A 24695-nucleotide genomic window follows, 5' to 3' on the forward strand; every position below is an offset into this window, starting at 1 on the left:
AAAAGTCGACTGAAAGTTATCAACCGAGAGGTGAATATGGTTGCTCCGGCGACACCCAGTTATCTGAAGTGGTCTCAGACTGCCATAACATTCGACCAGTCCGATCAGCCAACGCACATCGCCACCCCTGGGAGGCATGCTTTGGTGGTCGACCCAGTTGTTGAAGGCACTCGACTGACCAAAGTCCTGATGGATGGTGGCAGTGGTTTGAACATATTATATGCTGAGACGTTGAAAGGGATGGGCATTCCGATGTCCAGACTCAGTGCCAGCAACATGAGTTTCCATGGAGTCATTCCTGGGAAGAAAGCTGAATCACTCGGCCAAATTGCTCTTGATGTGGTTTTCGGTAATTCCAAGAATTACCGCAAAGAAAAGTTGACATTTGAAGTTGTAGACTTCTAGAGTGCCTACCACGCTATTTTGGGCAGGCCGGCTTATGCACGCTTCATGGCCCGACCATGTTATGTGTATGTGAAATTGAAGATGCCTGGCCCCAAAGGTGTGATCACTATCACGGGCAATCGGAAGAAAGCGGAAGAATGTTTTCAGAAAGGTTCGAAGATCACTGATGCTCAGATGGCAGTGGTGGAGTTGCAGGAATACCAGAAGACTGCAGACCCGAGTGATTTGTTGCGAGCCAAGAAGCCCGCTACAGAATCAGCTTTTCAGTCGACTGGCGATACGAAGACAGCTCACATTCACCCGACCGACCCCAACGCTGCTCCAACTCATATCTCGGCAACACTCGACTCCAAAGAGGAAGTAGCGCTCATCCAGTTCCTCCATGAGAACTGGGACATTTTCGCATGGAAGCCTTCTGACATGCCTTGTGTTCCCAGGGAGCTGGCTGAGCACCGCCTAAGAGTCGACTCAAAAGTAAAACCTATCAAGGAACATCTCCGACGGTCCGCCGTCCAGAAGAGAAAGGCCATTGGCGAGGAGGTGGCTCAGCTCTTAGCAGCGGAGTTCATCCGAGAAATCTACCACTCCGAGTGGCTCGCCAATGTTGTCATGGTCCCCAAGAAGGACAAGTCACTTCGCATATGCATTGACTTTAAACATATCAATCGGGCCTGCCCGAAAGATCATTTTCCTCTCCCCCGCATCGACCAGATAGTCGACTCGACTGCGGGATGTGAGCGACTGTCTTTTTTAGACGCCTATTCCGGGTACCATCAGATCTGTCTGTATGGACCTGGCGAGATCAAAACAACTTTCATCACTCCATTCGGGTGCTTCTGTTATGTTACCATGCCATTCGGCCTCAAGAATGCCGGAGCCACATTCATGAGGATGATTCAGAAGTGTTTGCTCACCCAAATCAGTCGGAATGTGGAGGCGTACATGGATGATATTGTGGTCAAGTCACGGAAGGGTTCCGACCTGTTGACTGACCTTCCTGAAACCTTTGCCAACCTCAGGAGGTATGATATCAAGCTTAATCCATCAAAATGCACATTCGGAGTTCCTGGCAGAAAATTACTCGGTTTTCTCTTTTCCGAACGGGGAATCGACGCCAATCTAGAAAAAGTTGGTACTATACTTCGAATGAAAAGTCCTGTGCGAGTGCACGATGTCCAGAAGCTTACTGGTTGCTTGGCCGCCCTAAGTCGATTCATATCTCGTCTCGGTGAAAAGGCATTGCCTCTTTACCAATTGATGAAGAAGTCCGACAAGTTCGAGTGGACTCCTGAAGCTGACGCAGCGTTTGCAGAGCTCAAAGCTCTGCTCTCCACCCAGCCCGTGCTTGCTGCCCCAATTAGCAAGGAGCCTTTGCTACTTTACATTGCAGCCACAGGACAAGTCGTCAATACGGTATTTACGGTTGAGCGGGAAGAAGAAGGGAAAACCTTCAAAGTTCAGCGCCCAGTATATTATATTTCTGAAGTCTTGACCCCATCGAAGCAAAGATATCCTCATGATCAGAAGCTTGTATATGGGATTTATATGACCACAAAGAAAGTTGCTCACTACTTCTCTGATAATTCCATTACAGTCGTTAGCGACGCTCCATTGTCAGAGATCCTGCATAACAGGGACGCAACTGGTCGAGTGGCAAAATGGGCGATTGAACTCCTTCCTCTAGATATCAAGTTTGAGGCAAAGAAAGCTATCAAGTCCCAGGCAATCGCATATTTCGTCGCCGAATGGATTGAACAGCAACTGCCGACTCAGGTTCACTCGGAGCATTGGACCATGTTCTTCGACGGTTCCAAGAAGCTGAATGGTTTCGACGCCGGAGTGGTGTTGGTCTCCCCCAGAGGAGATAAACTCAGATATGTTCTTCAAATCCACTTTGATTCCTCTAACAACGAGGCAGAATACGAAGCACTTTTATATGGGTTGCGCATGGCCATTTCACTCAGCGTCCGTCGCCTCACGGTCTATGGCAACTCAGATTTGGTGGTTAATCAGGTGATGAAGGAATGGGACGTCAGAAGTCCGGCCATGACTGGTTATTGCAATGCAGTGAGAAAGCTGGAGAAGAAATTCGAGGGGTTAGAGCTTCATCACATACCTCGACTGAAAAATCAAGCAGCTGATGATCTGGCAAAAATAGGTTCCAAAAGAGAAGCCATTCCCAGCAATGTGTTTTTGGAACCACGCACCATCAGTTCAGGAGGATCCCTTCACTAAAGAGGCCCCGCAGCCAAAAAGCGCCACGGATCCGACTGAAGTTGAAGTTCCAACTGTGGTCGACCTGATCATGGAAGTCTTGGTCATCACTCCCATCTGGACAGTACCGTACATCACGTACATCCTAAGGAAAGAACTCCCAGAAGACGAAGAAGAGGCTCGACAGATCGTCCGTCGATCCAAGGCCTTTACAGTCATAAAGGGACAGTTATATAGAGAAAGCGTGACTGGGGTCAGCCAGAAGTGTATTACACCAGAAGAAGGTCAGATGATCCTTGATGATATCCACTCGGGGACCTGTGGTCATCATGCGTCCTCTCGGACCATTGTGGCTAAAGCATACCGAGTGGGATTCTACTGGCCAAGAGCCAATGAGATGGAAAAAGAGATAGTCGACAAATGTGAAGGATGTCAGTATTACTCCAATATGTCGCACAAGCCCGCGTCAGCCCTGAAACCCATTCCACTCGTCTGGCCCTTCGCTGTTTGGGGGCTGGACATGGTTGGACCACTGAGAACAGGCAGGAGCGGCTTCACTCATGTGCTGGTAGCAGTCGACAAGTTCACCAAATGGATTGAAGCCAAGCCTATCAAGAATCTTGATGCTTGCACCGCTATCAGTTTCATCAGAGAGTTGATATTCAGATATGGAGTTCCGCACAACATCATCACCGATAACGGGTCAAACTTTGATTCTGAAAAATTCAGGGCCTTTTGCGCCTCTCAGGGCACTCGGGTCGACTATGCTTCGGTTGCTCACCCCCAGTCGAATGGGCAAGCAGAAAGGGTGAACGGCCTAATTCTCAAAGGACTGAAACCCCGATTGATGCACGATCTCAAGCACGCAGCAGGTGCATGGGTCGACGAGCTTCCATCGGTCCTTTGGGGATTAAGGACAACCCCGAATTGATCGACCGGAAGAACCCCATTCTTTCTGGCCTACGGAGCCAAGGCAGTCTTACCGAGTGCCCTGCTTCACAACGCTCCCCGAGTCGAGCTCTACTCTAAAGATGAAGCAGAACAAGCTCGGCAGGACGCAGTCGACCTCCTGGAAGAAGAAAGAGAAATGGCCTTGATTCGATCGACCATCTATCAGCAAGACTTGCGTTGATTCCATGCCATAAACGTGAAGAGCCGAGCCTTCCAAGAAGGAGACTTAGTCCTCCGAGTGGATCAGCAGAAACCACACAAACTCACTCCTACTTGGGAAGGCCCCTTCATAGTCACCAGAGTCCTCCACAATGGAGCATACCACCTCTACAATGCCGATCGCCAGATTGATGAGCCACGAGCCTGGAATGCGGAGCTACTCCGCCCCTTTTATACTTGAATTATCATTCAGATAAGATGTAATAAGAAAAAACTCCTGTAGTTTATTTATCAAAGACAAGAGCATTATAATTTTCCCAGTGATTATTATTGCTTTTGTTTACGTAAGAAATCCCCCAGTGGGTGGCTTAGCTGCGAATCCGCTTCCCCTAAGTTTATAAAAATGATTTCCTACCGAGTGGCGAGCCAGCCTCCCACTCGGAGTCTTAGCTGCGAATCCGTTTCGCCTAAGTTCGAAAATATCCTACCGAGTGGAGAGCAGTCCTCCCACTCGGGGGCTTAGCTGCAGTCCAGTACTCACCTAGGTTCTTTCACTTGAGGACTTAGCTGTAGTCAGGCACTCGCCTAAGTTTGAAAAAATCCTACCGAGTGGAGAGCAGTCCTCCCACTTGGGGGCTTAGCTGCAGTCCAATACTCGCCTAAGTTCTCTCACTTGAGGACTTAGCTGCAGCCAGACACTCGCCTAAGTTCGAAAAAATCCTACCGAGTGGAGAGCAGTCCTCCCACTCGGGGGCTTAGCTGCAGTCCAGTACTCGCCTAAGTTCTCTCACTTGAGGACTTAGCTGCAGCCAGGCACTCACCTAAGTTTGAAAAAATCCTACCGAGTGGAGAGCAGCCCTCCCACTCGGGAGCTTAGCTGCAGTCCAGTACTCGCCTAAGTTCTCTCACTCGAGGACTTAGCTGCAGTCAGGCACTCGCCTAAGTTTGAAAGAATCCTACCGAGTGGAGAGCAGTCCTCCCACTCGGGGGCTTAGCTGCAGTCCGGTACTTGCCTAAGTTCTCTCACTTGAAGACTTAGCTGCGGTCAGGCACTCGCCTAAGTATGAAATACATCCCGCTCTGCAGTAACAAGCTGCAGGTCGACAGCCACCACCTCCTTGGAGAGCTTCGCCACAAATACAACATGCACTCCATCCTGCCTTGCAGTAACAAGCTGCAGGTTGACGACCACCTCCTCCTTGGAGAGCTTCACCACAAATACAACATGCACTCCATCCTGCTCTGCAGTAACGAGGTGCACGTCGACTGCTACCTTCTCCTTCGGAGCTGCGCCACAAGTAAAAAAAAGTTGTCTCGAATGAAGAACTATTTCCACTCAACGGGGGATTCATAAATATATTCAACGATAAACTGAGTTCAGATAAATCCTAAAGGGTTCGGACCACAGATCAAAGTGCTCAGGCATTCAGCCCGAAAGAGTTTAACGGTTACAAAAACCACTCGGCATTCCGAGGAAAATTTAAGATGGGGCATAAAAGTTTGTTCACTCCGCAGGAGGAGGGCTGGCAGGCTCGATGAACTTGTCCAGGTCGACGCCATCGGCAATCCGAGTGGCGGCAGCAATGAAAGTCTCCATAAAAGTTTGGAAGTCATGCTTCTGGGTGTTGGCGACCTTGATTGCGGCCAACTTATCTTGTCGCACCTCCTTGTAGTGGACACGAACCAAAGATAGAGCCACATCAGCGCCACACCAAGCAGAAGACTTCTTCCACTCCTGCACTCGGTCAGGGATTCCATCAAGTCGAGTCATCAGGGACTCAAGATCGTTTTGGAGCATGGCCTCTGGCCAAAGTGCCGGGTCGATTCGTGACATGGCGACCTTCAGTCGAGCCAAGTAGTCGATGACACCGTCGATACGAGATTCTAGTCCGAGCAGATTCATGGCAGTTTCATCTTTCACGGGAGAATTGAGTGGATCCAAACCAGGTTCGATCCGCCCAGTCTCCTCCTCGAAGTTCTGGCAAAACTCTGCATTCACGATCCAAGGATAATTCGATTTTCGTACACTGAGTCGACACAAAAAGAAAATCAGTCGGAACAAAATGTGCACCTTCAAGCTTGATGAACAACTTCTTGGCAAGGCTTCTCAGATAGCTCTCCAGATCGTCCCTCCTGCGAGCAATGCTTTCCATCTTCTCGCCCAGGATGATATTCTCCTTCTTCCAGCGTGAGCACTCCTTGTTGGCGTTATTAAGAGCAGACTTCAACCTGGTATTCTCTTCTTCCAACTAGCCGACCGAAGCCAGCTTCTGTTCGGCCAGAGCGGTTCTGTCGTCAGCTTCCTTTCGAGCGGCAGCCAAATCCTGGTTCTTCTTCATCAGAGCCTCTCTCAGTTTTTCTGCAAAGAAACAATGCTTGGTCCAGAAAGAGCGGAAGGGTATTCAAGCCTAAGACAGACCAGTCGACAAACTCGTCTTACCAGTGGCGCCGTCCTTGACTTTTTGTAGCTCTGTCTTGGCCAGCTCCAAGTCGAGGTTCAGTTGGATCTGCTGTCTCTCCAAGTAAGCAAAACGAGCTCCAAGATCACAAGATTTCTGAAATCAAAGAGGAGAAATTATTTCACAGCGGAAAACAACAAAGACAATAAGTACTAAGACTACGGTCGACTGCCCGCAGTCCACCATAGTCTCGGGGACTACACCCAGTGGGTGCACTTTGCGTGCCCCCACCGGTTCTGATCCCACTCGACCGGCCCGCTGGAGTCGAGTGCAGGGAGTAAAAAAAAGAGAGAAAGAAAGAACTCAGACCATAGTCGACTGCCAGCAGTCGACCGCGGTCTCGGGGACTACACCCAGTGGATGCACTTGACGTGCCCCCACCGGTTCTGACCCCACTCGAATAGACCGAGTGGAAGAGACAAACTATCAATTTGGTTTACACTCGACAAGATACAAAGACTATAGTCGACTGCCCACAGTCCACCGTAGTCTCGGGGACTACACCCAGCGGGTGCACTCAGCGTGCCCCCACTAATTCAAAGTTCAATCAACGCACCCAGTGGGTGTACTAACGCAAAGATTTTCGGAAAAAGTCTTCAGATATCATATCCTAACGAAACAAGCGGCGACCAACTAACCTGAATGTTGCTTTGGAGAGCCGAGCTGGCATCGTAGGCGGCCTAACTGGCGTCCTACACCATCTTCATCTTCTCCATCATGACGCCCGTCTGGCGTATAGCTTCCCTGGCAGCGTTCACTTCGTCCTCTGGGACATGGTGGGTCGCAAAAACCGAAGGTGGGTCAACAGGGCCTGAGCAGTCGACGAAGAAGGCAAGGCACTCGACAACGGCATGGCGAAGGTAATAGAACCCCGATTGGCATCACCAGCGTCTTGAACGACTGGTTCCGCCCTCGGCGTCGATTATCGCACCTCGCTCGTAGGAGGTCGCCTATTTGTCCTCATCAAAGGCCTCTCGGGCTCTTCATCATCATCATCAGGGAGGTCAATAATGTTAGGGGCTGTTTAAAGTTCAATCGACAAAATCACATCACCCAATGGTATACATTGCAGTTGAATCGACCAAAATAAAGACAGTATGGCAGGAGTCATACCCAGTTTAGACGTGACCGATCCTCCATCACCTCATAATCGTCCCTGTAAGCTGAGGTCCCAGAAGTGGCAGCGCTGACAGTTCCAAAGTTCGTCCGGTTAAAACAAGAAAAACAAACAGCACGGAGCATCGAGTGTATACAAAGGGAGACACTCACGCAGAAGTGACGGGGATGTCAATCTTAATCTTCGGCAACGCCTTCCGAGTTTTCAGCTCTGCAACTTTGGGGTGCTTTGGCGCTTTCTCGGTCGGGGTTGGTGAAGAGATCCGAGGACGCTTTGAAGATTGACCAGCTTGAGCAGTCGCCTTTTCACGGGCGCTCGGTCGTTCTTGGGCGAGCTTGGATCGCCTCTCCCTGCGAGGAGGCGACTCGACTTCTTCTCCGTCACTTGAGTCGTCGCTTTCTCCATCCTCTTCACTGTCAGAAGTCCATTCGCCACTGTCGCCGCCGCTCGCCTCGCCTTCCAGGTCTTGCCCTTGCTCTCCATTGGGCATCGAGTACATTTCAATGAGGGCCTGAAAGGATAGCAATCAGAAGACATTCAGTCGACCACAAATGGGACATCACATGGTGAATCAGAAAGTTACTTGATAAAACAGAAACATACCTGCTCCGGCTGGCGCGAGTTGTTGAATGGAATCACCCTCCTGGATCCCCGAGGGTTGTCTTTGTTGCCAGTGATTCCCCTCAAATAGTTCTCCAAGGTATCCTCGCTGACCTCCTCCGGGTGGATCCGAGTGGTATCTTCGAGCCCAGAGTACATCCACATCGGATGATCGCGCGCCTGAAGGGGTTGGATGCGTCGACCGAGAAAGACCTCCAGCAGATCCATCCCGGTCACTCCGTCGCGGACGAGCTGGACAACCCGTTCGACCAGCTCCTTGACCTGTGCCTTCTCTTCTGGAACTATCTTCAGGGGAGCAGGCTTCTCCACCCGAGCCAAGGAGAAAGGAGGAAGCCCAGTCGACTGGCCAGGGGTTGGCTGATCCTTGCAGTAAAACCAAGTCGACTGCCAGCCCCGGACCGAGTCAGGAAGGACCATTGTTGGGAAAGTACTCTTGCTCCTCATCTGGATCCCCAGACCACCGCACATCTGGATCACCCGCGTCCTCTCGTCACTCGATTTGGTCTTTTTAACCGACTGGGAACGGCAAGTGAAGATGTGTTTGAAAAGCCCCCAGTGCGGTCGACAGCCCAAGAAGTTTTCGCACATGGACACGAAAGCGGCCAGATAGACTATGGTGTTCAGAGTGAAATGGTGGAGCTGAGCCCCAAAGAAGTTCAAAAACCCCCGGAAGAAAGGGTGGGGAGGCAGCAAGAATCCACGATCTATGTGGGTTGCTAGGAGGAAGCACTCACCCTCTTTGGGCTGCGGCTCAGTTTCGTCCCCCAGGAGCCGAGCCGAATTGTGGGGGATAAATCCCCCCTCTACCAGGTCGTGGTGGTCATCCTGCGTGATTGCCGAGCGGATCCAGTCGCCCTGGATCCAGCCCGCCGGCAGGCCGGACCTCGACGAGGATCCGCCCCGGTTGGTCCGCTTGCCCTTCGCCTTCGCGGTCGCCTTCTTCGTGCGTTCCAGCACCGCCGTCTTGTCCTTCCCCATGGTGGCAGATCGAGCTCGAGTGGAGTTCCGACGATGAGGCGGAAGCAAGGGTGGCGGAGAGATCAGGAGAAAAAGAAGAGAGAATGGTGGCATGCGGAACAGAGCCCCGGCCCAATGCCTTATATGAGGCTGCTTCCGAGTGGCTGACTAGTAGGCCCGGGCGGCCCTGTCAAATCCCGTGGCGATCACGCGCGCGATACGTGGCGAAAAAGGTGGCGCGGGGATCAAGGCGGCTTCGCACTATCCCATCCGATTACTGCGGCCTCCCCCATCCCGCGCGCTTCCCAAAATTCGGATCCCACGAAGTCCGCGGGCAGTAGAACAACTTGTCAGACCGAAGATCTCCTCTGCACTGTCACTCGGAGCTTTTCAAGCATAAGAACTCACTCGACAAAAACTAAGAATGGATCAAGGCGACTGGAAAGAAAGTTGTTGTCATCACTCTGGTTCATTGATCCGAAACAAGATATGCTCATGACATGAAAAATGAGTCGGAGAGGTGCTCAAACCCTTTCCCACTCAAACCTCGATCCATTCGGGGGCTAATGATGAAGCTATGTACCTAGGGTAGGGTCATGGACCTGTCCAAACTGACCTACCCAAGGACATCTCCAGAAGAAACCACCTTTCAATCGACTTGGAGGTGTTCCACTCGACGGACTTGAAGATACTCGACCAAGAAGCAATCACTCGACCAAGAAGCAACCACTCGACGGTCGGGAGACTTAAGGGCATTCTGCATGCTAACGGTCGGTTATTAAGTAGCTTTTATGGTCATCATAGCACTTTATTAGGGGCGTTATCAGTAACGCCCGACATTAATGTATTTAAACCCCTTGTAACTAAGGGCGGGAGGGGTCTGGCGAACTCTATATAAGCCACCCCCTCCTCAGGGACAAGGGTTCGCACCCCTGTAATTCATACACACGTAATCCAGTCGACCGCCTCCGGGCTCCGAGACGTAGGGCTATTACTTCCTCCGTGAAGGGTCTGAACTCGTAAATCCTGTGTGCTTACAACTTCTCCATAGCTAAGACCTCGCCTCTCCATACTTACCCCCCTACACTATTGTCAGACTTAGAACCACGACACCCAACACACCCAATACAATGCTAAATTGTATAGGTGCACTAGTTCGACGAAGACATGGTGATACAAGTGCAATATGGATGGTAGATAAAGGTTTTTGTAATCTGGAAATATAAAAACAGCAAGGTAACTAATGATAAAAGTGAGCACAAACGGTATTGCAATGCGTTGAGACAAGGCCTAGGGTTTGTACTTTGACTAGTGCAAGTTCTCTCAACCATAATACCATAATTGGATCATATAACTATCCCTCAACATGCAACAAAGAGTCACTTCAAAGTCACTAATAGCGGAGAACAAACGAAGAGTTTATTGTAGGGTACGAAACCACCTCAAAGTTATCCTTTCTGATCGATCTATTCAAGAGTCCATAGTAAAATAACACGAAGCTATTCTTTCCGTTCAATCTATAATAGAGTTCGTACTAGAATAACACCTTAAGACGCAAATCAACCAAAACCCTAATGTCACCAAGATACTCCAATGTCACCTCAAGTATCCGTGGGTATGATTATACGATATGCATCACACAATCTCATATTCATCTATTCAACCAACACAAAGAACTTCAAGGAGTGCCCCAAAGTTTCTACCAGAGAGTCAAGACGAAAACGTGTGCCAACCCCTATGCATAAGTTCACGAGGTCACGGAACTCGCAAGTTGATCACCAAAACATACATCAAGTGGATCACGTGATATCCCATTGTCACCACAGATAAACACATGCAAGACATACATAAAGTGTTCGTAAATCCTTAAAGACTCAGTCCGATAAGATAACTTCAAAGGGAAAACTCAATTCATCACAAGAGAGTAGAGGGGGAGAAACATCATAAGATCCAACTATAAAAGAAAAGCTCGCGATACATCAAGATCGTATCACCTCAAAAACACGAGAGATAGATAGAGAGAGAGAGATCAAACACATAGCTACTGGTACATACCCTCAGCCCCGAGGGGGAACTACTCCCTCCTTGTCATTGAGAGCGCCGGGATGATCAAGATGGCCACCGGAGAGGGATTCCCCCCTCCGGCAGGGTGCCGGAACGGGTCTAGATTGGTTTTCGGTGGCTACGGAGGCTTTTGGTGGCGAAACTCTCGATCTATTCTGCTCTTCGATGATTTTAGGGTATATGGACATATATAGGCGAAAGGAGTCGGTCAGGGGAGCCACGAGGGGGCCACGAGGGCAGGGCGCGCCAGGGGGTAGGGCACGCCTCCCTGCCTCGTGGCTTCCTCGAGCTTCCCTGACGTCTACTCCAAGTCTCCTGGATTGCTTCCATTCCAAAAATAACTCTCCTGAAGGTTTCATTCCGTTTGTACTCCGTTCGATACTCCTTTTCTTCGAAACACTGAAATAGGCAAGAAAACAACAATTTGGGTTGGGCCTCCGGTTAATAGGTTAGTCCCAAAAATAATATAAACGTGTATAATAAAGCCCATAAACATCCAAAATAGATAATATAATAGCATGGAACAATAAAAAATTATAGATACGTTGGAGACGTATCAGCATCCCCAAGCTTAATTCCTGCTCATCCTCGAGTAGGTAAATGATGAAAACAGAATTTTTGATGTGGAATGCTACCTAACATATTTATCCATGTATTTCTCTTTATTGTGGCATGAATATTTAGATCCATAAGATTCAAGATAAAAGTTTAATATTGACATAAAAATAATAATACTTCAAGCATACTAACTAAGCAATCATGTCTTCTCAAAATAACATGGCCAAAGGAAGTTTATCCCTACAAAATCATATAGTTTGGTCATGCTCCATTTTCGTCACTCAAGAATGCTCTCATCATGCACGACCCCGATGACAAGCCAAGCAATTGTTTCATACTTTATTAATCTCAAACTTTTTTTTGAACTTTCACGCAATACATGAGCATGAGCCATGGACATAGCAGTATGGGTGGAATAGAATATAATGATGGAGGTTGTGTGGAGAAGACAAAAAAGGAGAAAGTCTCACATTGACGCGGCTAATCAATGGGCTAGGGAGATGCCCATCAATTGATGTCAACGCAAGGAGTAGGGATTGTCAAGCAACGGATGCACTAGAGCTATAAATGTATGAAAGCTCAACAAAAGAAACTAAGTGGGTGTGCATCCAACTTGCTTGCTCACGAAGACCTAGGGCATTTGAGGAAGCCCATTGTTGGAATATACAAGCCAAGTTCTATAATGAAAAATTCCCACTAGTATATGAAAGTGACAAAACAAGAGACTCTCTATCATGAAGATTATGGTGCTACTTTGAAGCACAAGTGTGGAAAAAGGATAGTAGCATTGTCCCTTTCTTATTTTTTTATTTGGCCCTTTTTTTATTTGGCCTTTCTTTTATTTGTCCTTTTTTCTTTTTTTGGACAATGCTCTATTAATGATGATCATCACACTTCTATTTATTCACAACTCAAAGATTACAACTCGATACTAGAACAAAGTATTTCTCTATATGAATGCCTCCGGCGGTGTACCGGGATGGGCAATGAATCAAGAGTGTCATGTATGATAAATTATGCATGGTGGCCTTGCCACAAATACGATGTCAACTACATGATCATGCAAGGCAATATGACAATGATGATGTGTGTCATGATGAACAGAACGGTGCAAAGTTGCATGGCGATATATCTCAGAATGGCTATGGAAATGGCATAATAGGTAGGTATGTGTGATAGCCTGGCTTATTAGGGATGATAGACTACTCATATCAATAATGAATTCCTTCTTTTCCAGAAGCCTGCAACATCCCAAATTTCTAATTTGGAATGTTATACACTAGATCATCAATGCATATCATATTTTATTGCTTTTGGTTGATACTAGAAATTTCACGCAACTCAAGGACCCTCGGAGAGAGTAGGAGATTTCATTATTTTCATATTTGAGATTTCTCAAATTTTGAAAAAAATAGGATCATTTGATTTTATTTATTTTATCTTCAGTTATTTCTATTACAAAAATATGAGAGAGGGCATAAAATGACTTTCCCAAAATAAAGAAATATTGAGGATTTAATAATAAAATCAAATAATATTTTATTTTGGTTTTATTTGCTATTTTATTTGAATTAAGGGAAAATTACACGTTTTCAAAATTTGCATTTAGGGCCAAGAAAATGTTCGTCCTGTTCTAAATATTTTATTTAGATAGTGAAAATTTGTTTTGGCAATTTTAGATTTTTTTTATTTAATTTTCTAGAAATTTTTTTAGTCCGGCAAAATTATTAAAAAAAAACGTGCCCGACTAGGCCAAGGGCCCAGCCGAGCCAGGCCGGCCCAGCAGCCGCCACCTCCTCGCCCGTGCAGCCGCCGGACTCGGGAGAGAGTCCGAGCTGGAGCCGTCTCGCCACCGCCCGACCCCCTCCCCAACTTAGCCGCCCCCCTCTTTAAATAGCCGTCGCCGCCTCTCCTCACCCCACGCCACGCCACCCGCCCCGCACTGCAGCCCGCCCCGCCGCCTGCGCTGCTCCCGCCTGCTGTCGCCGCCCCGCACCGCCCGGAATCCCGCCGGAGCCCAGCCGGAGTCCGAGCCGAGGTAGCCGCCGCCCGGTTTTCTAAGAAAAACCAGTTTGGTTTTTTAGAAAAACCCTAGTTTTCATTTTTTTAGAGATCAGTTTTTCCGGTTTATTTATTTAATGAGCGTTCGCTCGTTTGTTCGTTTTAACAAACGCGTTCTTCGATAAGTTTCAGAGAACGAATGTTCATTCGTTAATCTGTTTGTCATCTTTCTTTTTCTCGGATTTTCCGCAATTATTTCTGATCGCGATTTCTGATCCGATTTTCATTCTAGTATAACTTTTCGCTCGTTTACCGGAATCAGGCGATTCAAGCGTCTGAAGTTTCGTCTCGAAACCATCTTTCCTTTTAACCAACTCAAACAGGTTTTCGCATCACTAAAATTGACCTAGATTCAAATTAGTAAACGGAGTTTATTTCTTTTACCGTTTGTCTTTCGTTGTTTTGTTCGATTTGATTCTTTTTGCCAACCGGAGTTCTTAAGTTGAACTATCTGGTTAGATATCTTATTTCAGTTTTACTTGTGCATTAGTTGAGTACTTATTGTATGCTTGTTTGTTTGCGATAGAGTACCCGGAGTGCGCCGCTTGCTACTTCGAATCCATAGGTTTCACGGATCATCAGCAAGGCAAGTAACACTTTGATCATACTTCCTATAACCCAGTTTTCATTGCATTAGATCAATCCTCAAACATTGCATGATTAGGATCTAATTAAATTGTGGATTTTGGGAAGTAGATGAGGTAGTACCTATTACTTGTTTTATTATCAAACCTTTGGGAGTTACTTCTACGTTGCCTATCACTATGCTATGCAAGTAGACGTGGATTGGGTGAGTGTATCCATGATAGATGTGAGATTGTTAAATTAATGGTTTATCTAAGGTGGCAACCTAAACACACATCTGGGTGGATTGAGGCACCTGGGTATTCCAGCGATTGCCTATTTTCTTTTGGACCGCCACCCAGGCTCAAAGGGATCATGAGATTATTCATACTAGAAACTTCCGTGTGCAGCCACAAGCTACTATGGGCTCTAGCATAGTTGACTAAGTCATGTGAGCACTTACGGTGGTAGACTAGTAGATGTAGGGGATGTAGGTTGGTACAGTCTACCCGTTCGTAAGGTGCTAGCGCTTCTGAAAGACTATGTCTCGGTCATCCGTTTCTCAAACACCATGTAGTGCGAGAATCCCAACGGAGGAGATCGAGTCTTGTGGGGAAAAGTGCGCAAACCTCTGCAGAGTGTATAAACTAATCATGGTTAGCCATGTCCCCGGTTATGGACATCTTGAGTATCTAGTACTTGGATTATCATGTGAATCTCATCATGTTACTCTAATTAATTTTGTTGGGTTAATGCTGATGCTTAATTGGGATTGAGAGGGTGTCTACACTCTCAATGTTTAACAACTACGATGATAGTTAAATAAAATATATTCCTTTGTAGTTGGGAGAAATTGGCTTTATGCAAAACTGTAACCATAGAGCTTTCCACCAGCCAAATATGCATGTAGTATAGTCGTATTCTTCCATCATTCTCTATGTGTTACTTTGCCAGCATATTCCATGTGCTGACCCGTTTCGGGCTGCAATGTTCATGTTGCAGACTTTTCAGATGATGAGTAAGGAGACTTTTAGGTTGTGGTTCTATACTCAGTGATGCCATTGGAGTTGATGGGCTCACTTATCTTCCAAGCCTTCCGCTATTATCATTATTAGATGGCCTTAAGCCATATTTATTGTAATAAGTTCTCTTTTGAGACACTCGATGTAATAAGTGTGTGGTTGCTACTCTGTTATAAATCCTTCAAGTACTGTGTGGTGTCAGCATTACTGATCCAGGGATGACACCGGAGCACAGAGATCAGACTGGTTAAGGTCTGGTCGTTACAAGATGGTATCAGAGCACACGCTGACTGTAGGACACGACCACTAAGCTAAAACCCTATATCACTACTCACTCTTCTCATTCTGACTCCTCATCTTTTCTACTCTTTTAGGATGGCGGATGCAAGGAAAAGTTCATGCAACCGGATGAAGATACACCCTTTGGATGTCATTTGAAGGAACTCACTAGATATCTGAACATCGGAGCACCAAGCTTCACCGGAACCTACAACACCACTTTACCTGAAGAGGAGCGCTGGATGATTCAAGTTCAAGTTCCAGGAAGGACGTTCATGCCAGTCACCGAGCCCATAGAGTTTTCCTTTGATGCACCAACTTGGAGTCTAGGAAAGAGCATGGCAGCTCACATAACCATGGGACGTATTGGAGAAGTTTACCGCAATGATCTCAAGGATATTATCTACCAGATTTGTGGGTGCCGAGATGAGCAATGGGAGATGATCAGCACCAAGAAGGATAGATCAATTGCCGCTTCCATCCAGGAGTTAAACCAGCACATTCGACAACAGGAGAACCAGATGTGTGTAGATATGATAGATCTAAAGAAGGCGAGGACAAGAATCAAGGAACTGGAGGAAGAACTCAAGGCTACATGTAAAGATTATGAAGAGGAAATTCAAGTATTAGTGGAGAAGAATAATGACCTAGTCAAGAAGATCGGAATATTCATGGGAGGCCCTACACCAGTAGAAGAAGACGAAGAACCCAAGGAGATTCGCCCGGAAGAGTACATCATCATCGACGACACCGACTCGGATCTAGATGATAGCGATGATGACTATGTTGATGAAGCTGGAGCAGATATCATGGAGTCTGCAACCGAAGAATATTTCTAGTAGACCACCCAACAGTAGTAGTAGTCCACCATGTAAATATAGTAGTCCGAGCACTTTTGCGATAGTTAGACCGATTGTGTGCCCTTGTTTGATTGAATGAAGTGAATTGTTTGCTTTTGCCTCATGTGCATAAGGGTAGTGTTTCTCTTTAGACCCCTCTCTATTCTTAAACCTCATGTTTTCTAAACCCATCAGATGCCTCCGAGACGTGACCCCGGATTTACCTTCCCACCAGAGCCCACCCAGTTGATCGAGTAGCAGAATACATTGATGCAGTTGCTAGTCCAGAATCAGAATCAGGGGAACAACAACAACAACCCACCACCACCACCACCTGTTGACCACTTAGCCCGTTTTCTTAGGCTGAACCCGCCAGTGTTTTCCAGTAGCACCGAGCCCATAGTAGTAGATGATTTGCTCCGCAAGACAGCAAGGGAGTTGACCATGGCAGGATGCACAGATGCGGAAAAGGTGAAGTTTTCCGCACATTAGCTTGACGGACCCGCAGCATCATGGTGGGAGAATTTCACAGCCACTTTCCCTATCGGCACTGTCACATGGGACCAGTTTCAGCAGGCTTTCCGTACTGCCCATGTTTCGGTAGGAGCTATGGCCATGAAGAAGCGTGAGTTTCGCAACTTGCGCCCAGGAGGACGGACAGTTGGCCAGTATGTGGAGGACTTCAGTAAGCTAGTACGTTATGCCCCAGGTGACGTTGCTACGGATGCAGCTAAGCAGGAGAAGTTTCTGGAAGGACTGAATGATGAGTTGAGCATGAAGTTGATGGTAGCAACCATCAACAACTACCAGGAGTTGGTAGATCGTGCTCTTATGATTGAAGGGAAGCAGCAGCAAATTGAGAACCGCAAGAGGAAGTATGGACAAGGGAAGTACAATTCTGGAGCTCAGCAGAGGCCGCACTTTACCCCTAGATCGGGAGGACCTTTTCAGCATACCCATGGGGGAGGAAGCTCGCACAACCATAATGGCCCCAAGAATGGTAATGGGAATGGAGAAAGCAACGGCCAGAACCGTACCAACCCACCAACCCCAGCCAAGAGAGACCTGAGCCAAGTCACTTGCTTTAAGTGCCAGAAGACCGAACATTACGCTAATGAATGTCCTGAAGCCCAGAATGGAAATGGCAATGGAAGCTCTGGGAAGAAGCTGAACCCTTTCAATAGGGGGCAGGTGAACCATGTAAACGTGGAGGAGGTTGAAGCCCAGCCCAATGCAGTAATAGGTAAGTTTTTGCTTAAGTCATTTACTGCACTCGTTCTTTTTGATACTGGTGCATGACATTCATACATCTCAAGGGGATTTGTGGATAAGTATAAACTGCCAACCCAAGCCCTTAGGTCACCCATGTTAGTAAACTCGCCTGGAGCAGAGTATATGGCTAGTCTATGGTGTGATCAGTTACCATTAAGGATTGGTAACTATGTATTTCCCTCGGACCTAATAGTATTGGAATCTCAAGGATTGGATGTGATATTAGGCATGGATTGGTTATTGAAGTATGAAGGGAACATTGAGTGCGCCAGTAAGTCAATCTTGCTTACAATGCCTGAAGGAAGAAGGATCAAGTATGTATCCCGACATGTGCCGAAGAGGACTCAAGTAAATTGCTAAACATGAGTAGTGCAGGAGGAAGTACCAGTAGTGAAGGATTTCCCTGACGTATTTCCAGAGGAGTTGCCAGGCATGCCATCGGATAGAGAATTGAGTTTTTGATTGAGCTTTTGCCAGGCACATGGCCAATAGCTAAGAGACCATACAGGATGCCCGCAAAAGATTTGGAGGAGATTAAGAAGCAGATTAAGGAGTTACTGGATAAAGGTTATATTCGCCCAAGTTCTTCACCTTGGGGATCGCCAGTGCTTTTAGTGGAGAAGAAGGATGGATCGTTAAGGATGGTTGTTAATTATCGAGGATTGAATGAAGTAACCATCAAGAACAAGTACCCACTACCGATGATTAATGATCTGTTTGATCGATTGCAAGGAGCTAAGGTATTTTCCAAGATCGATATGCGATCAGGATACCATCAGTTGAAGATTCGAGAACAGGATATTCCTAAAACGGCTTATACCACCAGGTATGGGTGTACGAGTATACCGTTATGTCATTTGGCCTGACTAACACACCGGCATATTTTATGAACATGATAAATAAAGTATTCATGGAGTTTTTGGATAAGTTCGTCATAGAGTTCATTGATGATATTCTGGTTTACTCGAAGGATGAAGAGGAGCATAAGGAGCATTTGCGTTTGGTACTTGAGAAGCTCAGAAAACATCAGTTATATGCCAAGTTTAGAAAATGTGAATTTTGGTTGAAGGAAGTTGGATTCCTAGTACATGTTATATCCGGAGAATGTATAGCTGTAGATCCCACCAAGGTTGACTCTGTGACGAGTTGGGAAGCGCCAACAACAGTTGGAGAGATCTGGAGTTTTCTTGGACTCGCAGGATACTACCAGAAATTTATTGAAAATTTCTCGAAGATTGCGAAGCCTATGACGGAGTTGTTGAAGAAGGATACCAAGTTCAAATGGACTGAGGAATGTGAGGCCAGTTTCCAGGAGTTGAAAAAACGTTTGGCTACATCACCTGTGTTGATTTTGCCGGATCAGAACAAAGATTATGAGGTGTATTGCGACGCTTCACATCGAGGACTTGGAGTAGTGCTTATGCAGGAAGGAAGAGTTGTTTCATATGCCTCATGACATCTTAAGACTCATGAGTTGAATTATGCCACGCATGATTTGGAGTTAGTAGACGTAGTGCATGCACTAAAAACTTGGAGAAACTTTCTCATTGGAAACCATTGTGAAGTGTACACGGATCACAAGAGTTTGAAGTACGTTTTCACGCAGAAGGAGTTGAATCTCAGGCAAAGGAGATGGTTGGAGCTCATCAAGGATTATGATATGAGATTGCATTATCACCCCGGAAATGCTAACGTAGTAGCCGACGCGTTGAGCCGTAAAAGCCATGTCAATACCCTAATGATGGGAGATTTACAAAGGGAGTTAGCCAAAAATCTTCATGAGCTTTGTTTGGAGATAGTTCCGAGAGGATATGTAGCAGCATTAGGGATTCAGTATACTTTGATGGATAAGATCAGAGAAGCCCAGAAGACTGACAAGGAGATTGCTTCTATAAAGGAGAAAATGAGCAAAGGAAAAGCTAAGGGATTTCGTGAGGATGAGCACGATACCCTATGGTTTGAAGACCGGGTTTACGTGCCCAATGACCCAGATATCAGGAAGTTGATACTGCAAGAGGCCCATGATTCACCATATTCAATTCACCCAGGGAATACCAAGATGTATTTGGATTAGAAGGATACTTTCTGGTGGACCGGAATGAAGAAGGATATTGCGGAGTATGTAGCAGTTTGTGATGTATGTCAGAGAGTAAAGGCAGAGCATCAGAAGCCAGCAGGATTGTTACAACCATTGCCAATACCCGAATGGAGGTGGGATAAGTTAGGCAAGGCTTTTATTACGGTTTTACCGAGAACTCGTTCAGGCTATGACTCGATTTGGGGAGTAGTCGATCATTTAACAAAGGTAGCTCATTTCATCGCAGTGAAGACTACCTACACCAGTGCTAAGCTGGCAAAGATATACATGAGCAGGATTGTATGTCTGCATGGAGTTCCAAGGACCATTGTATCAGATAGAGGAACCCAGTTTACCTCAAAATTCTGGAATCAGTTGCACGAAACTTTAGGTACCAGGCTAGAGTTCAGTACAGCTTTCCATCGGCAGACAGATGGACAGACCGAGAGAGTCAATCAGATTTTGGAGGATATGCTGAGAGCTTGTGCGCTAGATTATGGATCTAGTTGGGACGACAATTTACCATATGCAGAGTTCTCTTACAACAACAGTTATCAATCCAATTTGAAGATGGCCCCTTTCGAAGCCTTGTACGGAAGGAGGTGCAGGACCCCATTATCGTGGGATGAAGTTGGAGACCGCCAGTTGTTTGGACCGGATCTGATTAAGGAATCTGAACAGAAGGTGAAATTGATTCGCGATAGGCTCAAGGTAGCCCAGTCCAGGCAGAAGAGCTACGCAGATTCGAAACGCAAGGAGACAGTCTACGAAGTCGGAGACCGAGTCTATCTTCGAGTATCTCCACTTCGAGGAGTTAAGCACTTTCGAGTTAAGGGAAAGTTAGCGCCACGTTTTGTAGGATCATAAAAAGTTTTTGGGCATATGGGAGAAGTAGCCTACAAGTTGGAATTGCCCAAAGGATTGTCAGGAGTTCACGATGTATTCCACGTTTCCCAGTTGAAGAAGTGCCACGCAGAGATGGCTGATATACCACTGAGAGATACAGTGCCGCTGGAAGCGATTCAGTTGGATAGTGATTTAACTTATGAGGAGAAACCAGTCAAAATTCTTGAGTATGCCAGCCGAGTCACCCGCAGTAAGGTTGTCAAGTTTTGCAAAGTTCAGTGGAGCCACCACACTTAGGATGAAGCCACCTGGGAGCGAGAGGAAGATCTGCTGAAGGACCACCCTCACCTATTTTCTAGCCAACCCGAATCTCAGGTGCGAGATTCATCTTAAGGGGGGTAGGTTTGTAACATCCCAAATTTCCAATTTGAAATGTTATACACTAGATCATCAATGCATATCATATTTTATTACTTTTGGTTCATCCTAGAAATTTCACGCAACTCAAGGACCCTCGGAGAGAGTTGGAGATTTCGTTATTTTCATATTTGAGTTTTCTCAAATTTTGAAAAAAATAGGATCATTTGATTTTATTTATTTTATCTTCAATTATTTCTATTACAAAAATATGAGAGAGGGAATAAAATGACTTTCCCAAAATAAAGAAATATCGAGGATTTAATAATAAAATCAAAGAAGATTTTATTTTAGTTTTATTTGCTATTTTATTTGAATTTAGGGAAAATTGCACGTTTTCAAAAATTGCATTTAGGGCCCAGAAAATGTTCATCCTGTTCTAAATATTTTATTTAGACAGTGAAAATTTGTTTTGGCAATTTTAGATTTTTTTATTTAATTTTCTAGAATTTTTTTAGTCTGGCGAAATTATTTTAAAAAAAACCACGCCCGACTGGGCCAAGGGCCCAGCCGAGCCAGGCCGGCCCAGCCGCTGCCGCCTCCTCGCCCGTGCAGCCGCCGGACTAGGGAGAGAGTCCGAGCCGGAGCCGCCTCGCCGCCGCCCGACCGCCTCCCCAAGTCAGCCGCCCCCCCTCTTCAAATAGCCACCGCCGCCGCCTCTCCTCACCCCACGCCACGCCACCCGCCCCGCACCGCAGCCCGCCCCGCCGCCTGCGCTGCTGCCGCCGCAAGCCGCCGCCCGCGCCGCCGCACGCCACCGCCGCCAGGAGCCACCGCCCGCACCGCCCGAAACCCCGCCGGAGCCCCGCCGGAGTCCGAGCCGAGGTAGCCGCCGCTGCTCGGTTTTCTGAGAAAAACCAGTTCGGTTTTTTTAGAAAAACCCTAGTTTTTATTTTTTTAGAGATCGGTTTGTCCAGTTTATTTATTTAGCGAGCGTTCGCTCGTTTGTTCGTTTTAACAAACGCATTCTTCGATAAGTTTCAGATAACGAACGTTCGTTCGTTAATCTGTTCGTCATTTTTCTTTTTCTCGGATTTTCCGCGATTATTTCTGATCGCGATTTCTGATCCGATTTTCGTTCTAGTTTAACTTTTCGCTCGTTTATCGGAATCAGGCGATTCAAGCGCCTAGAGTTTCGTCTCGAAACCCTCTTTCTGTTTAGCCAAATCAAACAAGTTTTTGCCTCAGTAAAATTGACCTAGATTCAGATTAGTATATGGAGTTTATTTCTTTTGCCGTTTGTCTTTCGTTGTTTTGTTCGATTTGATATTTTTTGCCAACCGGAGTTCTTAAGTTGAACTATCTGGTTAGATCTCTTATTTGAGTTTTACCTGTGCATTAGTTGAGTACTTATTGTATGCTTGTTTGTTTGCGATAGAGTACCCGGAGTGCGCCGCTTGCTACTTCGAATCCCTAGGTTTCACGGATCATTAGCAAGGCAAGTAACACTTTGATCATACTTCCTATTACCCCATTTTTATTGCATTAGATCAATCCTCAAACATTGCATGATTATGATCTAATTAAATTATGGATTTTTCGAAGTAGATGAGGTAGTACCTATTACCTGTTTTATTATCAAACCTTTGGGAGTTACTTCTACGTTGCCTATCGCTATGCTATGCAAGTAGACGTGGATTGGGTGAGTGTATCCATGACAGATGTGAGATTGTTAAATTAATGGTTTATCCAAGGTGGCAACCTAAACACACATCTGGGTGGATTGAGGCACCTGGGTATTCCAGTGATTGCTTGTTTTCTTTTGGACCGCCACCCAGGTTCAAAGGGATCATGAGATTATTCATACTAGAAACTTCCGTGTGCAGCCACAAGCTACTATGGGCTCTAGCATAGTTGACTAAGTCGTGCGAACTCTTACAGTGGTAGACTAGTAGATGTAGGGGATGTAGGTTAGTACGGTCTACCCGTTCGTAAGGTGCTAGCGCTTCTGAAAGACTATGTCTCAGTCATCCGTTTCTCAAACACCATGTAGTGCAAGAATCCCAACGGAGGAGATCGAGTCTTGTGGGGAAAAGTGCGCAAACCTCTACAGAGTGTATAAACTAATCATGGTTAGCCGTGTCCCCGGTTATGGACATCTTGAGTATCTAGTACTTGGATTATCATCTGAATCTCATCATGTTACTCTAATTAATTTTGTTGGGTTAATGCTGATGCTTAATTGGGATTGAGAGGGTATCTACACTCTCAATATTTAACAACTACCATGATAGTTAATTAAAATTTATTCCTTTGCAGTAGGGAAAAATTGGCTTTACGCAAAACTGTAACCATAGAGCTTTCCACTAGTCAAATATGCATGTAGTATAGTCTTATTCTTCCATCATTCTCTATGTGTTACTTTGCCAGCATATTCCATGTGCTGACCCATTCCGGGCTGCAACGTTCATGTTGCAGACTTTTCAGACGATGAGTAAGGAGACTTTTAGATCGTGGTTCTATACACAGTGATGTCGTTGGAGTTGATGGACTCACTTATCTTCCAAGCCTTCCGCTGTTATCATTATTAGATGGCCTTAAGCCACATTTATTGTAATAAGTTCTCTTTTGAGACACTCGATGTAATAAGTGTGTGGTTGCTACTCTGTTATAAAACCTTCAAGTACTGTGTGGTGTCAACATTACTGATCCAAGGATGACACCGGAGCATAGAGATCAGACTGGTTGAGGTCTGGTCACTACAAGATGGAATCAGAGCACACGCTGACTGTAGGACACGACCACTAAGCTAAAACCCTAGATCACTACTCACTCTTCTCATTCTGACTCCTCATCTTTTCTACTCTTTTAGGATGGCAGATGCAAGGAACAAGTTCATGCAACCGGATGAAGATACACCCTTTGGACGTCACTTGAAGGAAGTCACTAGATATCTGAACATCGGAGTACCAAGCTTCACCAGAACCTACAACGCCACTTTACCCGAAGAGGAGCGCTGGATGATTCAAGTTCAAGTTCCAGGAAGGACATTCATGCCAATCACTGAGCCCATAGAGTTTTCCTTTGATGCACCAATTGGAGTCTAGGAACGAGCATGGCAGCTCACATCACCATGGGACGTATTGGAGAAGTTCACCGCAATGATCTCAAGGATACTATCTACCAGATTTGTAGGCTCCGAGATGAGCAATGGGAGATGATCAGCACCAAGTGTAACATCCCAAATTTTCAATTTGGAATGTTATACATTAGATCATCATTGCATGTCATATTTTATTTTGCATTTTGGTTGATCCTAGAAATTCTACTCAACTCAAGGACCCACGGAGAGAGTTGGGAATTTTGTTATTTTCATATTTGAGTTCTCTCCAATTTTGAGAATAGGATCATTTGATTTGATTTATTTTATCATCAATTATTTCTACTACAAAAATATGAGAGAGGGAATAAAATGACTTCCCCAAAAATAAGAAATATTGAGGATCTAATAAAAAAATCAAATAAGATTTTATCTCGGTGTTTTTCGGTCTTTTATTTGAATTTAGGAAAAGTGTGCGTTTTTCAAAATTGCATTTAGGTCCCAAATAAATGTTCACCTTGTGAGGCTTGATTTTAGAAGCTCGTCAAAATTTATTTCGGAATTTCTGGAGTCTGTTTAGTATTTCTTTTTATTTTTCTTCCAAGCGGAATAATTAAAAAAACGAACTGACCTAGGGGCCGTGTCCGACCCGGACTCCCGGCCCACTAGGCTTTATAAGCCGGGGGGGAGGCCCAGCCGAAGCTAGCCACCCACGCCCCAAACCCTAGCGCCGCCCGCCGCCCCCAACGCCCGCCGCCGCCGCCCGCCGCCTC

This window comes from Triticum dicoccoides, chromosome 5A, assembly GCF_002162155.2.
Source record: "Triticum dicoccoides isolate Atlit2015 ecotype Zavitan chromosome 5A, WEW_v2.0, whole genome shotgun sequence".
Taxonomy (NCBI): Eukaryota; Viridiplantae; Streptophyta; class Magnoliopsida; order Poales; family Poaceae; genus Triticum; species Triticum dicoccoides.